Consider the following 18,627-nt stretch of genomic DNA (forward strand, 5'->3'; position numbering starts at 1 on the left):
AGAGCTTCAAGTTCCTTGGTGTCCACATCACCAACGAACTATCATGGTCCAAACACACCAAGACAGTCGTGAAGAGGGCACGACAAAGCCTATTCCCCCTCAGGAGACTGAAAAGATTTGGCATGGGTCCTCAGATCCTCAAAAAATTCTACAGCTGCACCATCGAGAGCATCCTGACTGGTTGCATCACCGCCTGGTATGGCAACTGCTTGGCCTCCGACCGCAAGGCACTACAGAGGGTAGTGCGTACGGCCCAGTACATCACTGGGGCCAAGCTTCCTGCCATCCAGGACCTCTATACCAGGCGGTGTCAGAGGAAGGCCCTCAAAATTGTCAAAGACTCCAGCCACCCTAGTCATAGACTGTTCTCTCTGCTACCGCACGGCAAGCGGTACCGGAGTGCCAAGTCTAGGTCCAAAAGACTTCTCAACAGCTAATCATGGCTACCCAGACTATTTGCACTGCCCCCCCACCCCATCCTTTTACGCTGCTGCTACTCTATTAATTATTTATGCATAGTCACTTTAACTCTACCCACATGTACATATTACTTCAACTACCTCAACTAGCCGGTGCCCCCGCACATTGACTCTGCACCGGTACCCCCCTGTATATATAGCCTCCCTACTGTTCTTTTATTTTACTTCTGCTCTTTTTTTTCTCAACACTTTTTTTGTTGTTGTTTTATCTTTACTTTTTTTGTTAAAAATAAATGCACTGTTGGTTAAGGGCTGTAAGTAAGCATTTCACTGTAATGTCTGCACCTGTTGTATTCGGCGCATGTGACCAATAAAATTTGATTTGATATGATTTGAAGTCATGACCGCAGTCAAATTCCATGTGACCGTTTAGTCATGGTAACTAGGCTTCTCCAAGCTCTGATTCTGCTGATGATCAATAGTAGCCTACCAAACTTGCTATCTACCTGGTACTCAGCACTCTATTGTCCCTATAATCACTCTGACATCAATGCAAATGTAATCAAAAATCTAATCAAACACTCCATGAGAGCCCATGAGCTCATTTCTATAGGCTATGCAATTGCTTGTGAAAACAGACTTTTAATGGCCTCTGTTAAAAAGAGGAGGATCCCATCAGCTTTCTATAGGCTAGGCCTATGATATTTATTTCTCAACTTTCCTAATGTTAAGCACATTGCTTCGCTTTACAACAGGATTATAGCCTACCTGACATGCATGAAAATGAACCATGGGAAAAGCGTTCTCTATTCGCTATTTCAGTGCATAGATGACATGTATTTTTTCCCCCTGCCCCTGTTCTGAGACAGGTGCATGATAATGGTCCATTCTAAATCAAAACTAATTTCACACATATATTATTATGCATATGTAAATCAAATGGGTGACGATATTAGCCTATCACTTGTGAACGATGCCCAGATTGTGTGCAGTAAGGCAAGAAACAGCGCATGCCTTTTTTTTTGCGACTTTTTCAAATTATAGTCGCACACCTCATGTAGCCCATACACCTATTTGTTTTGCTAAGGTTTGTATCACAACTAAAGTGGCCAAATAACTTCTTAAAATGAAGCACATTAATTCACTTTACAACCGATGTAGAGACTAACTGGCATAGCCTACAGTGCATTCGGAAAAGTATTCAGACCCCATCCCTTTTTCCACATTTTGTTACGTTACAGCCTTATTCTAAAATTGATTAAATAAATAAAAATCCTCATCAATCTACACACAATTCCAAGATAGCGTATCAGTGCGGTCGTGTTCTCTTGTGTGTCCATGTAAATAGCCTGTTTTTTGTATTTAATTTGTATTTTACGTATATAGAGTGGGGAAAAAAAGTATTTAGTCAGCCACCAATTGTGCAAGTTCTCCCACTTAAAAAGAGGAGAGAGGCCTGTAATTTTCATCATAGGTACATGTCAACTATGACAGACAAAATGAGAAAAAAAAATCCAGTAAATCACATTGTAGGATTTTTTATGAATTTATTTGCAAATGATGGTGGAAAATAAGTATTTGGTCAATAACAAAAGTTTCTCAATACTTTGTTATATACCCTTTGTTGGCAATGACACAGGTCAAACGTTTTCTGTAAGTCTTCACAAGGTTTTCACACACTGTTGCTGGTATTTTGGCCCATTCCTCCATGCAGATCTCCTCTAGAGCAGTGATGTTTTGGGGCTGTCGCTGGGCAACACAGACTTTCAACTCCCTCCAAAGATTTTCTATGGGGTTGAGATCTGGAGACTGGCTAGGCCAGTCCTTGAAATGCTTCTTACAAAGCCACTCCTTCGTTGCCCGGGCGGTGTGTTTGGGATCATTGTCATGCTGAAAGACCCAGCCATGTTTCATCTTCAATGCCCTTACTGATGGAAGGAGGTTTTCACTCAAAATCTCACGATACATGGCCCCATTCATTCTTTCCTTTACACGGATCAGTCGTCCTGGTCCCTTTGCAGAAAAACAGCCCCAAAGCATGATGTTTCCACCCCCATGCTTCACAGTAGGTATGGTGTTCTTTGGATGCAACTCAGCATTCTTTGTCCTCCAAACACGACGAGTTGAGTTTTTACCAAAAAGTTCTATTTTGGTTTCATCTGACCATATGACATTCTCCCAATCCTCTTCTGGATCATCCAAATGCACTCTAGCAAACTTCAGACGGGCCTGGACATGTACTGGCTTAAGCAGGGGGACACGTCTGGCACTGCAGGATTTGAGTCCCTGGCGGCGTAGTGTGTTACTGATGGTAGGCTTTGTTACTTTGGTCCCAGCTCTCTGCAGGTCATTCACTAGGTCCCCCCGTGTGGTTCTGGGATTTTTGCTCACCGTTCTTGTGATCATTTTGACCCCACGGGGTGAGATCTTGCGTGGAGCCCCAGATCGAGGGAGATTATCAGTGGTCTTGTATGTCTTCCATTTCCTAATAATTGTTCCCACAGTTGATTTCTTCAAACCAAGCTGCTTACCTATTGCAGATTCAGTCTTCCCAGCCTGGTGCAGGTCTACCATTTTGTTTCTGGTGTCCTTTGACAGCTCTTTGGTCTTGGCCATAGTGGAGTTTGGAGTGTGACTGTTTGAGGTTGTGGACAGGTGTCTTTTATACTGATAACAAGTTCAAACAGGTGCCATTAATACAGGTAACGAGTGGAGGACAGAGGAGCCTCTTAAAGAAGAAGTTACAGGTCTGTGAGAGCCAGAAATCTTGCTTGTTTGTAGGTGACCAAATACTTATTTTCCACCATAATTTGCAAATAAATTCATTAAACATCCTACAATGTGATTTTCTGGAATTTTTTTTCTCAATTTGTCTGTCATAGTTGACGTGTACCTATGATGAAAATTACAGGCCTCTCTCATCTTTTTAAGTGGGAGAACTTGCACAATTGGTGGCTGACTAAATACTTTTCTTCCCCACTGTATTTCCCTATCACACTTTTCATCCCCTAAATATACTTTCCTGCAACCCGCTTCACTCAATGTGGAACGGATTCTATTATTTACTCACCTTTATCTAGAATCTCCAGTTGAAACTAGCCAGCCAGCTAACTAGCTACTTGCTATTAGCCACCGTTAGCGGTTTTCACCCAGAACATCGGATTTTCTGCCAGAATAACTGAATCACTGGACCTTAACACCGGATCTAGCTAGCCGCAACCGAATGGATGTCGAATGGTTGTGGCTGTAGGCTAATCACCACTGCCCCCGTAGCACCAGTTAGCCTTGAGCCTTGAGCTAGCCCCGGCTATCTACCGCTCTGTCTACCGGATGGGAGTAGCCAGCTAACCAGCTAACTAGCTACTTGCTATTAGCCACCGTTAGCTGCTTTTTCTCCATTGTCCGTGGCCTGCACTACCTACCAGCCAGCTCTAGCCTGGACTATTATCGGCAAATCTGCACAGCGAGTTATCGACCCAGAACCTATCGAATTTTCTGCCGGAATCACTGAATCACTGGACCTTTAACACTGGATAATCGCAACTAGCTAGCTGCAACCAAATGAACGTTGTTGTTGGCTAATCAGCCTTGAGCTAGCCTTGAGTCAAGCACATCTCCCGGCTATCTACCTCTCTGTCAACCGGACGGGACCTCCTAGAGTTGACACGGAGCCCTGCCGATCCATCACGACTGGTCTGCCGACGTAATCGTCTGTGGTTTCAACAGGCTTCCCGTTGCGACGACCACGAAGATCCATCTGCTAGCCCCGGCCCGCTAGCACACGCAAACTACAACCGTGCTTCCTGCTCGCTGTGCTGAAGCACCAATTTGAACTGCTCTCGGACTCACATATTGCTGTTCACTGGACCTTATGATCACTCAGCTGCACAGCTGATGCCTGCTGGACTGTTCCTTTACACGGTACCCTGTCCTGTTAATTCTGTTTAGCCTCAGCCCAAACTTTATCGCCATTACCAGTTGTTGTCTTAGCTCTCTCTAATAACACCTGTGATTGCTTTATGCCTCTCTCCCATGTCAATATGCCTTGCCTATTGCTGTTCCAGTTAGTTCTTATTATACAATTTCACTGTAGGACCCCAAGTCCCTCTCAAACTGCCTCAAATAGTTCCTTTGTTCTACCCCCCTTACACGCTGAGACCGGCTCAATCGGTGCCTCCAGTGATGCTATCTCTTTCATTGTTACCCAACGCTTAGGTTTACCTCCACTGTACACATATCCTTCCAATTTGTAAGTCGCTCTGGATAAGAGCGTCTGCTAAATGACGTAAATGTATATCCTTGTCTGTACATAATGCCCTGAATCTTTTCTACAACGCCCGGAAATCTGCCCCCTTTATTCTCTGTACCCAGCGCACTAGAAGACCAGTTCTTAAAGCCTTTAGCCGTATCCTTATTCTAGTCCTCCTCTGTTCCTCTGGTGATGTAGAGGCTAACCCAGGCCCTGCAGCCCCCAGTATCACTCCTACTCCCCAGGAGCTATCATTTGTTGACTTCTGTAACCGTAAAAGCCTTGGTTTTCTGCACGTTAACATCAGAAGCCTACTTCCTAAGTTTGAGTTATTCACTGCATTAGCACACTCCGCCAACCCTGATATTCTAGCAGTGTCTGAATCCTGGCTTAGGAAGGCCACCAAAAATTCTGACATTTCCATCCCCAACTACAACATTTTCCGTCTAGATAGAACTGCCAAAGGGGGTGGAGTTGCAATCTACTGTAGAGAGAGCCTGCAGAGCTCTATCATACTATCCAGGTCTGTGCCCAAACAGTTTGAGCTTCTACTTCTAAAAATCCACCTTTCCAGAAATAAGTCTCTCACTGTTGCCGCTTGCTACAGACTCCCCTCAGCCCCTAGCTGTGCCCTGGACACCATATGTGAATTGATTGCCCCCCATTTATCCTCAGAGTTCGTACTGCTTGGTGACCTAAATTGGGATATTATCAACGAACCTACCAGGTATAACCCTAAATCCGTAAACATGGGTACCCTCATAGATATCATCCTGACTAATTTACCCTCTAAATACACCTCCGCTGTCTTCAACCAGGATCTCAGCGATCACTGCCTTATTGCCTGCGTCCGTAACGCGTCCGTGGTCAAACGACCACCCCTCATCACTGTCAAACGCTCCCTAAAACACTTTAGCGAGCAGGCCTTCCTAATTGACCTGGCCCTGGTATCCTGGATGGATATAGATCTCATTCCGTCAGTAGAGGATGCCTGGTTGTTCTTTAAAAGTAATTTCCTCTCAATCTTAAATAAACATGCCCCATTCAAAAAATACAGAACTAAGAACAGATATAGCCCCTGGTTCTCCTCAGACTTGACTGCCCTTGACCAGCACAAAAACATACTGTGGCGTACTGCATTAGCATCAAAAAGCCCCCGCGATATGCAACTTTTCAGGGAAGTCAGGAACCAATATACACAAGCAGTTAGGAAAGCAAAGGCTAGCTTTTTCAAACAGAAGTTTGCATCCTGTAGCATTAACTCCAAAAAGTTTTGGGACACTGTAAAGTCCATGGAGAATAAGAGCACCTCCTCCCAGCTGCCCACTGCACTGAGGCTAGGAAACACTATCACCACCGATAAATCTACAATAATCGAGAATTTCAACAAGCATTTTGCTACGGCTGGCCATGCTTTCCACCTGGATACCACTACCCCGGCCACCCTCCGCTGCAACTTGCCCATGCCCCCCCCCCCCCCGCTTCTCCTTCACACAAATTCAGACAGCTGATGTTCTGAAAGAGCTGCAAAATCTGGACCCCTACAAATCATCTGGGCTAGACAATCTGGACCCTTTCTTTCTAAAACTAGCCACCGAAATTGTCGCAACCCCTATTACTAGCCTGTTCAACCTCTCTTTCGTAATGTCTGAGATCCCCAGAGATTGGAAAGCTGCCGCGGTCATCCCCCTCTTCAAAGGGGGTGACACTCTACATCCAAACTGTTACAGACCTATATCCATCCTGCCCTGCCTTTCGAAAGTTTTTGAAAGCCAAGTTAACAAACAGATCACTGACCATTTCGAATCCCACCGTACCTTCTCCGCTATGCAATCCGGTTTCCGAGCTGGTCATGGGTGCACCTCAGCCACGCTCAAGGTCCTAAACGATATTATAACCGCGATCGATAATAGACAGTACTGTGCAGCCGTCTTCATCGACCTGGCCAAGGCTTTCAACTCTGTCAACCACCGCATTCTTATTGGCAGACTAAATAGCCTTGGTTTCTCAAATGACTGCCTTGCCTGGTTCACCAACTACTTCTCAGATAGAGTTCAATGTGTCAAATCGGAGGGCCTGTTGTCTGGACCTATGGCAGTCTCTATCGGGGTGCCACAGGGTTCAATTCTTGGGCCGACTCTTTTCTCCGTGTATATCAATGATGTCGCTCTTGCTGCTGGTGACTCTCAGATCCACCTCTACGCAGACGACACCATTTTGTATACATCTGGCCCTTTATTGGACACTGTGTTAACAAACCTCCAAACGAGCTTCAATGCCATACAACACTCCTTCAGTAGCCTCCAACTGCTCTTAAACACTAGTAAAACTAAATGCATGCTCTTCAATCGAACACTGCTGGCACCCTCCCACCCGACTAGAATCACTACTCTCGACGGGTCTGACCTAGAGTATGTGGACAACTAACTGCGATGTCATTTACAAAATAGCCTCCAGCACTACTCAGCAAATTGGATGTAGTCCATCACAGTGCCATCCGTTTTGTCACCAAAGCCCCATATACTACCCACCACTGTGACCTGTACGCTCTTGTTGACTGGTCCTCACTACATATTCGTCGCCAAACCCACTGGCTCTATAAATCACTGCTAGGCAAATCCCCGCCTTATCTTAGCTCATTGGTCGCCATAGCAACACCCACCCGTAGTATGCGCTCCAGCAGGTATATCTCACTGGTCATCCCCAAAGCCAACACCTCCTTTGGCCGCCATTACTTCCAGTTCTCTGCTGCCAATGACTGGAACGAATTGCAAAAATCTCTGAAGCTGGAGACTCTTATCTCCCTCACTAACTTTAAGCATCAGTTGTCAGAGCACCTTACCGATCACTGCACCTGTACACAGCCCATCTGAAATTAGCCCACCCAACTACCTCATCCCCATATTGTTATTTATTTTGCTCATTTGCACCCCAGTATCTCTATTTGCACATCATCTCTTGCACATCTATCATTCCAGTGTTAATACTAATTGTAATTATTTTGCACTATAGCCTATTTATTGCCTTACCTCCATAACTTGCTACATTTGCACACACTGTATATATATCTTCTGTTGTATTTTTGACTTTGTTTTACCCCATATGTATCTCTGTGTTGTTGTTTTTATCGCACTGCTTTGCTTTATCTTGGCCAGGTCGCAGTTGTAAATGAGAACTTGTTCTCAACTGGCTTACCTGGTTAAATAAAGGTTAAATAAAATAAAAAATTAACAATACCCCATAATGACAAAGCGAAAACAGGTTTTTAGAAATTTTAGCGAATGTATTTAAAAGAAAAAACAGATACCATATTTACATAAGTATTCAGACCCTTTGGTATGAGACTCGAAATTGAGCTCAGGTGCAGCATGTTTCCATTGATCATCCTTGAGATGTTTCTACAACTTGATTGGAGTCTACCTGTGGTAAATTCAATTGATTGGACATGATTGGGAAAGGCACACACCTGTCTATATAAGGTCCCACAGTTGACAGTACATGTCAGAGCAAAAACCAAGCCATGAGGTCGAAGGAATTGTCCGTAGAGCTCCGAGACAGGATTGTGTCGAGGCACAGATCTGGGGAAGGGTACCAAAACATGTCTGCAGCATTGAAGGTCCCCAAGAACACAGTGGCCTCATCATTCTTAAATGGAAGAAGTTTGGAACCACCAAGACTAGAGCTGGCCGCCTGGCCAAACTGAGCAATCGATGGAGAAGGGCCTTGGTCAGGGAGGTCACCAAGAACCCTATGGTCACTCTGACAGAGCTCCAGAGTTCCTCTGTGGAGATGGGAGAACGTTCCAGAAGGACAACCATCTCTGCAGCACTCCACCAATCAGGCCTTTATGGTAGATTGGCCGGACGGAAGCCACTCCTCAGTAAAAGGCACATGACCATGAGAAACAAGATTCTCTGGTCTGATGAAACCAAGATTGAACTCTTTGGCCTGAATGCAAAGCTTCACATCTGGAGGAAACCTGGCACCATCCCTACGGTGAAGCATGGTTGTGGCAGCATCATGCTGTGGGGATGTCTTTCAGCGGAAGGGACTGGGAGACTAGTCAGGATCGAGGGAAAGATGAACGGAGCAAAGTACAGAGAGATCCTTGATGAAAGCCTGCTCCAGAGCGCTCAGGACCTCAGACTGGGGCGAAGGTTCACCTTCCAACAGCACAATGACCCTAAGCACACAGCCAAGACAACGCAGGAGTGGCTTCGGGACAAGTCTCTGAATGCCCTTGAGTGGCCCAGCCAGAGCCCGGAATTGAACCCGATCGAACATCTCTGGAGAGACATGAAAATAGCTGTGCAGCGACGCTCCCCATCCAACCTGACAGAGCTTGAGAGGATCTGCAGAGAAGAATGGGATAAACTCCCGAAATACAGGTGTACCAAGCTTGTAGCGTCATACCCAAGAAGACTCGATGCTGTAATCGCTGCCAAATGTGCTTCAACAAAGTACTGAGTAAAGGGTCTGAATACTTATGTAAATGTCATATTACATTTTTTTTTATATACATTTGCAAACATTTCTAAAAACCTTTTTTTGCTTTGTCATTATGGGGTATTGTGTGTAGATTGAGGGGAAAAAAACAATTTAATCCATTTTAGAATAAGGCTGTAATGTAACAAAATGTGGAAAAAGTCAAGGGGTCTGAATAATTTCGAATGCGCTGTACATAGGCGCCACCGCGTGAGTTTCAAGTTTGGGGAAGAACATTTTCACCATTAAAAATGCACCTTTTATAATAAGGCGTTACATGCATAATCGCATTTGCGGTCATTTTTGAGAATGGTGTTTTCCCGCTAATTGACTGCATTTTGGATCATTTGCGCTTATAATGTGAAGAAATAGCCTAATAGTTTATCAACATTTTAAGATAAACATTCTGATCTGTTGCTTCAGCCTCATTGCTTTTAAAGTTTTTTTAATATGAGTGGTTGTATTAATTTGGGATCTATCTGTCTCAGACTATGTTTGGAATATTTATTTAGAATAGGTCAACTTTTGTACTTTGGGGGATAGTAGATTGACATTGGCTAGTTCTTTTGCTGTTCGTTAGGCCTACTCATCTTGTCGGCTGACGAAAAGTAAATGTGGACAGTTCTAACATCTTCAATATGCTCCTCGGAATTCGATAAGAAGGACGCGCGCAGTTGCATCCCTGATTTGTCTGAGATGCCTAAGGACCCAATCATGTGACGGCATTGGCTAATAAGAATTGAGGTATCTGAGAGAGCCATGTGAGTGAGAGGTGCATCGGAGCATACAGCCGGGAGAAGGGAATTATAATTATTGTATTCATCCCAAGGGCACAATGGCCACTGGCCGCAAAAGGCATGGATTTATTTATGGGCATTACGGCCACTCAAGGGGGATGCTGCTGGGAAATTCAAGGCATTATGAAGTGCTTGTGAAATTGTTAATGAGAGACTGATGAAGGGCAGCCTGCGCAAGAAACAAAGCAGAGCTCATGCCTTGCATGCAACTTTTTTCAAATCATCATTAGATTCGCATCATGCAGCCTTAGAATGTATAAAAAATCTAAACATATAGCCCAACATTTGTATAACAACTAAAGTTGCATAAATAACTCTAAATTAAGCATATAGGAAGACCTGTTTCAACACAGAATAGCAGCATATGCATACTCCCTCAGAAATAGTTTGGAGAAAATATCCTTTCTATTTTATTCAGCTATGTTCAATTTTATTATCCATACTATAAAATAATATAAAATAATGTGACGGAATTCTAAGCAAATCTTGTCTGCTAAAATAACTAGTGTAGCCCACAGCCATATGGCATAGCCAGATCAGGGTCTAACATAAGGACAACTCAGAGTATGCTATTATGTTCTTCTGAAATAGACAGCATTTTCTTCTTATCAGGTTTCTTTAGACCTGTCTAAAATAAATAATGGATTTATTGTGATGGTGTAGGCTACATTTAATGGATTTAATAGACTTTTTCAAATGTAGATGTTCCAAAGGTCTGTATCAGTGGCTTGTAGGCAATGCGTGGAAGCCAGGAGACGCTAAATGTGTTCATGTTAATTAACGGTCAATTACCATGAGACCAGCAGTTATTTGCTTGACGATCACCGGCTGACAAAATGTCATGACTACCACAGCCCTATTTCATACCATTTCTTTAAATGTGTCGGTCACCAGTTACCAAATAGCAATCCTTTCTCTGGTGTATTTACAATTACTTTCTTTGTACTGTAGTTGGTCGTGTAAGGAAGAAAGGCATCTCTTATACTGCCGGAGACTGCACTGCAGTGGAAGAGAGGATGCTACTGTATTATAGAATAACTCTCATTGAGGTTTGAAATTCCTCTCAACCCGGCTCTTTGTAGACCTATTTCCCTGCAGGCCCACTAGCATATAATTGCTTTTGATGCAGGAGTGGTGTGCTCAGGCGGGTATTTGGCATCGGTCTCTCTTTCAGGTGCCTCTTAACAGGCCCAGCTGAGCCCCACTGTAGATACATTTCAGTAGATTATTGGTCTTGGGCCTCCCGAGTGGCGCAGTGGTCTTGGGCCTCCCGAGTGGCGCAGTGGTCTTAGGCACTGCATCGCAGTGCTAGCTGTGCCTCTAGAGATCCTGGTTCGAGTCCAGGCACAACTGGCCCAGCGTCGTCCAGGGTAGGGGAGGGTTTGGCCGGCAGGGATGTCCTTGTCCCATCGCGCTCTAGTGACCCCTGTGGCGGGCCGGGTGCAGTGCACGCTAACTCGGTCGCCAGGTGCACAGTGTTTCCTCCGACACATTGGTGCGGCTGGCTTCCGGGTTAAGCGGGTGCTGTGTCAAGAAGCAGTGCGGCTCGGTTAGTTGTGTTTCAGTGGACGCGCAACTGGGACAGGGACTGTAACTACTACCAATTGGATACCATGAAATTGGGGAGAAAAAGGGGATAAAATACCCCAAAATAAATCTCCTGACTTATATAGCGACCCAGCCCACGTTCTATTATGGAGGGCCAAGTCGGCCCACGCTGTAAGGGCACACCTGTGAGGGGCAGACCTGCCAGTTGGGAAGGGGGAAGGGAGCTTGTTGAAATACTGCTGAGGTTGCAGTAAGTGGAGAGTGACTGCATTATGTATACAGTACATGTAGATTTATTCACTCAAGTGAAATGCATGAACCAAGGGGTGGTACATCCTTAACTGTCCCAAATTGGAGTCCTAATAGAATGCAGAAATTGGAGAGTTTCATTAGTACACTGTTTTTTTGTACCTTCAAGAGAAAAGTAATGTTTTTCTTTCTGTATCCACAGAAAAGTAGTTTCTGCTGAAAAGTAGAACAAGCACATTAATCCGCTTTACAACCGGTGTAGAGCCTAACTGGCATAGCCTACAGTGCATTCATAAAGTATTCAGACCCCAACACTTTTTCCACATTATGTTACATTACAGCCTTATTTTAAAATGGATTAAAAAATACATAAATCCTCATCAATCTGCACGCAATACCCCATAATGACAAAGCAAAAACTGGTTTTTAGAAAATCTTGCTAATGTATTACAAATAGAAAACTGAAATATCACATTTACATGTATTCAACACGCTTTACTAAGTACTTTGTTAAAGCACCTTTGGCAGCGATTACAGCCTTGAGTCTTCTTGGGTATGACGCTACAAGCTTGGCACACCTGTATTTGGGGAGTTTCTCCCATCCTTCTCTGCAGATCCTCTCAAGCTCTGTCATGTTGGATGGGGAGCGTCGCTGCACAGCTATTTTCAGGTCTCTCCAGAGATGTCCGGGCTCTGGCTGGGCCACTCCAGGAAATTCAGAGACATGTAAAATAAAATGCAAATTAATTACTTAAAAGTCATACAATGTGATTTTCTGGATTTTTGTTTTAGATTCCGTCTCTCACAGTTGAAGTGTATCTATGATAAATATTACAGACCTCTACATGCTTTGTAAGTAGGCAAACCTGCAAAATCGGCAGTGTATCAAATACTTGTTCTCCCCACTGTAGATTGTAATTACCATCAATGTAATTGTCTGCATCACTTCCAATCCCCCATATGTTTTTTTTTCTCGCAAATATATATATATACAGCTGTGGAAAAAATTAAGAGACCACTGGAAATGTTTCTTAAATCAGCATCTCTACATGTATGACAGCCATTCCATTCCAGTGTCTGTTGAATTCCAACACAGGCACACCTCATTCTACTGAATTAGGTACTGATTAAGTGATCACCTGAACCAAATCTTATTTAACGAGGAAAAGTATAAAAACCACTGCTGTGGTCATCACTATCTTCTTGCAATAAGACCAGCTGGATGGCAAAAACAGTGCTAATAGTACCTCAAAAGTAATATTAATCAAAATATAACTATTGACCATGCCAAAAGAGTTGAAAAGGAAAGTTTTGAGTGAGGAAAAGAAGGGTTCAATTCTGGCTTTACTGGCAGAGGGATACAGTGAGCGTCAGGTTGCTTCCATCCTTAAAATGTCAAAGACGGCGGTTCATAAGAACAAGGTCAAGCAGCAGACATTGGGGACAACAAAGCTACAGACCGGCAGAGGGCGAAAACGACTCTCTACTGACCGGGATGACCGCCAACTCATTTGAATGTCACTCAACAACCGTAGGATGACATCAAGTGACCTACAAAAATAATGGCAAACGGCAGCTGGGGTGACGTACACGGCGAGGACGGTTCGAAACAGGCTCCTAGGGGCAATGCTGAAGTCGTGCAAAGCTCGAAAAAAGCCCTTCATCGATGAGAAGCAAATAAGCGCCAGGCTGAGGTTTGCAAAAGACCATAAGGATTGGACCGTAGAGGACTGGAGTAAGGTCATCTTCTCTGATGAGTCCAATTTTCAGCTTTGCCCAACACCTGGTCGTCTAATGGTTAGACGGAGACCTGGAGAGGCCTACAAGCCACAGTGTCTCGCACCCACTGTGAAATTTGGTGGAAAATCGGTGATGATCTGGGGGTGCTTCAGCAAGGCTGGAATCGGGCAGATTTGTCTTTGTGAAGGACGCATGAATCAAGCCACGTACAAGGTTGTCCTGGAAGAAAACTTGCTTCCTTTTGCTCTGACATTGTTCCCCAACTCTGAGGATTGGTTTTTCCAGCAGGTCAATCAAGGTGTGGATGGAGGACCACCAGATCAAGACCCTGTCATGGCCAGCCCAATCTCCAGACCTGAACCCCATTGAAAACTTCTGGAATGTGATCAAGAGGAAGATGGATGGTCACAAGCCATCAAACAAAGCCGAGCTGCTTGAAATTTTGCGCCAGGAGTGGCATAAAGTCACCCAACATCAATGTGAAAGACTGGTGGAGAGCATGCCAAGACGCATGAAAGCTGTGATTGAAAATCAAGGTTATTCCACCAAATATTGATTTCTGAACTCTTCCTAAGTTAAAACATTAGTATTGTGTTGTTTAAAAATGAACATGAACTTATTTTCTTTGCAATATTCGAGGTCTGACAACTCTGCATCTTTTTTTGTTATTTTGACCAGTTGTCATTTTCTGCAAATAAATGCTCTAAATGACAATATTTTTATTTGGAATTTGGGAGAAATGTTGTCAGTAGTTTATAGAATAAAACAAAAATGTAATTTTTACCCAAACACATACCTATATATAGTAAAACCAGAGAAACTGATAATTTTGCAGTGGACTCTTACTTTTTTCCAGAGCTGTATATACAGTGAGGGAAAAAGGTATTTGATCCCCTGCTGATTTTGTACGTTTGCCCACTGACAAAGAAATGATCAGTCTATAATTTTAATGGTAAGTTTATTTGAACAGTGAGAGACAGAATAACAAAACAAAAATCCAGAAAAAACGCATGTCAAAAATGTTATAAATTGATTTGCATTTTAATGAGGGAAATAAGTATTTGACCCCTCTGCAAAACATTACTTAGTACTTGGTGGCAAAACCCTTGTTGACAATCACAGAGGTCAGACATTTCTTGTAGTTGGCCACCAGGTTTGCGCACATCTCAGGAGGGATTTTGTCCCACTCCTCTTTGCAGATCTTCTCCAAGTCATTAAGGTTTCGAGGCTGACGTTTGGCAACTCGAACCCTCAGCTCCCTCCACAAATTTTCTATGGGATTAAAGTCTGGAGACTGGCTAGACCACTCCAGGACCTTAATGTGCTTCTTCTTGAGCCACTCCTTTGTTGCCTTGGCTGTGTGTTTTGGGTCATTGTCATGCTGGAATACCCATCCACAACCCATTTTCAATGCCCTGGCTGAGGGAAGGAGGTTCTCACCCAAGATTTGACAGTACATGGCCCCGTCCATCGTCCCTTTGATGCGGTGAAGTTGTCCTGTCCCCTTAGCAGGAAAAACACCCCCAAAGCATAATGTTTCCACCTCCATGTTTGACGGTGGGGATGGTGTTCTTGGGGTCATAGGCAGCATTCCTCCTCCTCCAAACACGGCGAGTTGAGTTGATGCCAAAGAGCTAGATTTTGGTCTCATCTGACCACAACACTTTCACCCAGTTCTCCTCTGAATCATTCAGATGTTCATTGGCAAACTTCAGACGGGCCTGTATATGTGCTTTCTTGAGCAGGGGGACCTTGCGGGCGCTGCAGGATTTCAGTCCTTCACGGCGTAGTGTGTAACCAATTGTTTTCTTGGTGACTATGGTCCCAGCTGCCTTGAGATCATTGACAAGATCCACCCGTGTAGTTCTGGGCTGATTCCTCACCGTTCACATGATCATTGCAACTCCACGAGGTGAGATCTTGCATGGAGCCCCAGGCCGAGGGAGATTGACTGTTCTTTTGTGTTTCTTCCATGTGCCAACTGTTGTCACCTTCTCACCAAGCTGTTTGGCGATGGTCTTGTAGCCCATTCCAGCCTTGTGTAGGTCTACAATCTTGTCCCTGACATCCTTGGAGAATTATTTGGTCTTGGCCATGGTGGAGAGTTTGGAATCTGATTGATTGATTGCTTCTGTGGACAGGTGTCTTTTATACAGGTAACAAGCTGAGATTAGGAGCACTCCCTTTAAGAGTGTGCTCCTAATCTCAGCCCGTTACCTGTATAAAAGACACCTGGGAGCCAGAAATCTTTCTGATTGAGAGGGGGTCAAATACTTATTTCCCTCATTAAAATGCAAATCAATTTATAACATTTTTGACATGCGTTTTTCTGGATTTTTTTGTTGTTATTCTGTCTCTCACTGTTCAAATAAACCTACCATTAAAATTATAGACTGATCATTTCTTTGTCAGTGGGCAAACATACAAAATCAGCAGGGGATCAAATACAGTTGAAGTCGGAAGTTTACATACACCTTAGCCAAATACATTTAAACTCAGTTTTTCACAATTCCTGACATTTAATCATAGTACACATTCCCTGTTTTAGGTCAGTTAGGATCACCACTTTATTTTAAGAATGTGAAATGTCAGAATAATACTAGAGAGAATGATTTATTTCAGCTTTTATTTTTCATCACATTCCCAGTGGGTCAGAAGTTTACATACACTCAATTAGTATTTGGTAGCATTGCCTTTTAAATTGTTTAACTTGGGTCAAACGTTTCGGGTAGCCTTCCACAAGCTTCCCACAATAAGTTAGGTGAATTTTGGCCCATTCCTCCTGACAGAGCTGGTGTAACTGAGTCAGGTTTGTAGGCCTCTTTGCTCGCACACGCTTTTTTAGTTCTGCCCACAAATGTTCTATAGGATTGAGGTCAGGGCTTTGTGATGGCCACTCCAATACCTTGACTTTGTTGTCCTTAAGCCATTTTGCCACAACTTTGGAAGTATGCTTGGGGTCATTGTCCATTTGGAAGACCCATTTGCGACCAAGCTTTAACTTCCTGACTGATGTCTTAAGATGTTGCTTCAATATATCCACATAATTTTCCTTACTCATGATGCCATCTATTTTGTGAAGTGCACCAGTCCCTCCTGCAGCAAAGCACCCCCACAGCATGATGCTGACACCCCCGTGCTTCACGGTTGGGATGGTGTTCTTCGGCTTGCAAGCAACCCCCTTTTTTCTCCAAACATAACGATGGTCATTATGGCCAAACAGTTCTATTTTTGTTTCATCAGACCAGAGGACATTTGTCCAAAAAGTACGATCTTCGTCCCCATGTGCAGTTGCAAACCGTAGTCTGGCTTTTTTATGGCGGTTTTGGAGCAGTGGCTTCTTCCTTGCTGAGTGGCCTTTCAGGTTATGTCGATATAGGACTCGTTTTACTGTGGATATAGATACTTTTGTACCTGTTTCCTCCAGCATCTTCACAAGGTCCTTTGCTGTTGTTCTGGGATTTATTTCCACTTTTCGCACCAAAGTACTTTAATCTCTAGGAGACAGAACGCGTCTCCTTCCTGAGCGGTAATGACAGCTGCGTGGTCCCATGGTGTTTATACTTGCGTACTATTGTTTGTACAGATGAACGTGGTACCTTCAGACGTTTGGATATTGCTCCCAAGGATGAACCAGACTTGTGGAGGTCTACAATTTTGGCTGATTTCTTTTGATTTTCCCATGATGTCAAGCAAAGAGGCACTGAGTTTGAAATACATCCACAGGTACACCTCCAATTGACTCAAATTATGTCAATTAGCCTATCAGAAGCTTCTAAAGCCATGACATCATTTTCTGGAATTTTCCAAGCTGTTTAAAGGCACAGTCAACTTAGTGTATGTAAACTTCTGATCCACTGGAATTGTGATACAGTGAATTATAAGTGAAATAATCTGTCTGTAAACAATTGTTGGAACAATTACTTGTGTCATGCATAAAGTAGATGTCCTAACCGACTTGCCAAAACTATAGTTTGTTAACAAGAAATGTGTGGAGTGGTTGAAAAACAAGTTTTAATGACTCCTACCTAAGTGTATGTAAACTTCCGACTTCAACTGTACATACATACATACACATACATATACATATACATACATACATACACATATCCTTTAAAAATAAAATATTTCCCTTTATTACTTTCCAACTCCACCACCCCTTCCCTAATTGGAGTAAACTAGTGAACAACTATGCTTAGGCCTCTACTTCCAGCTTATACATACTATATACATTTTATGGACACAGTCAATTTTACAATAATTCTATTTTGTTTGTTTTTACTCCTGAACTTCCTCTACCCTCAACCTCTCCAATCATTTTCATGATGTCCATCCGGTTTGCTTCTATATGTGTGACGAGTACTGAGTATACGAAGAGGCAGGACGCAGACGCAGGAATTAACAAGGTCAAGGTTTACTTAAACAATGACCAAGAGAAATAACAAAGATGGAGTACACGACACGAAGCTAAACAATCACACACACAACACACAGCCCAGGGCTAAATAGGGGTGGTGATGAGATGATGAGGTGCAGGTGCGCTGGAGGTGATAAGGGTGCGTTGGGTTTCCATTCCGGTGTTGCCGAGGTGTTGCGCTCAGACCGGTGGCTCAGTAGACCGGCGAATCAGAGCGCCGGAGGGGAGCAACGGGAGGAGATGTGACAATATGCCATATCTTTCTAGCTGTGCTCTTTCACAAAAGCTCTCAACCTATAACCTATATACTTATTATGGACACAGTATGCTTTACATTAGTTATCTTGTTGTTATTAGTTGTTGTTGTTATTAGTCCCATCATTCAACACCTCCCATCTATCTCTTAACACCATCCATATTGGATTTCTATTTGCCATATATTTTTCAACTGTACTGTGATGTTTTACAAAAGTTCTGAACCCTTCTATTCTCATTGTTTCTACAGATTGTAAATTGAAAATAAACATTTTTGCTAAAAGTATTATTATATTATTGATCGATTGACTATGACTTTTCAGATCACCCAGTGTAGCTCAGTTGGTAGAGCATGGCGCTTGCAACGCCAGGGTTGTGGGTTCGTTTCCCACGGGGGGCCAGTATGAAAATGTATGCACTCACTAACTGTAAGTTGCTCTGGATAAGAGTGTCTGCTAAATGACTAAA

The 18,627-nt window shown here is 43.5% G+C and overlaps 1 protein-coding gene across 3 annotated transcripts in view; it reads left to right on the forward strand.

Annotated features, from left to right (window-relative positions):
* Nucleotides 1–18,627, forward strand: part of LOC311110837 (oxysterol-binding protein-related protein 10-like) — a 138,664-nt gene that overhangs the window by 49,962 nt on the left and 70,075 nt on the right. The window lies entirely within an intron of this gene.

This window comes from Coregonus lavaretus (assembly GCF_964263955.1).
Source record: "Coregonus lavaretus genome assembly, chromosome: 3".
Classification (NCBI taxonomy): Eukaryota; Metazoa; Chordata; class Actinopteri; order Salmoniformes; family Salmonidae; genus Coregonus; species Coregonus lavaretus.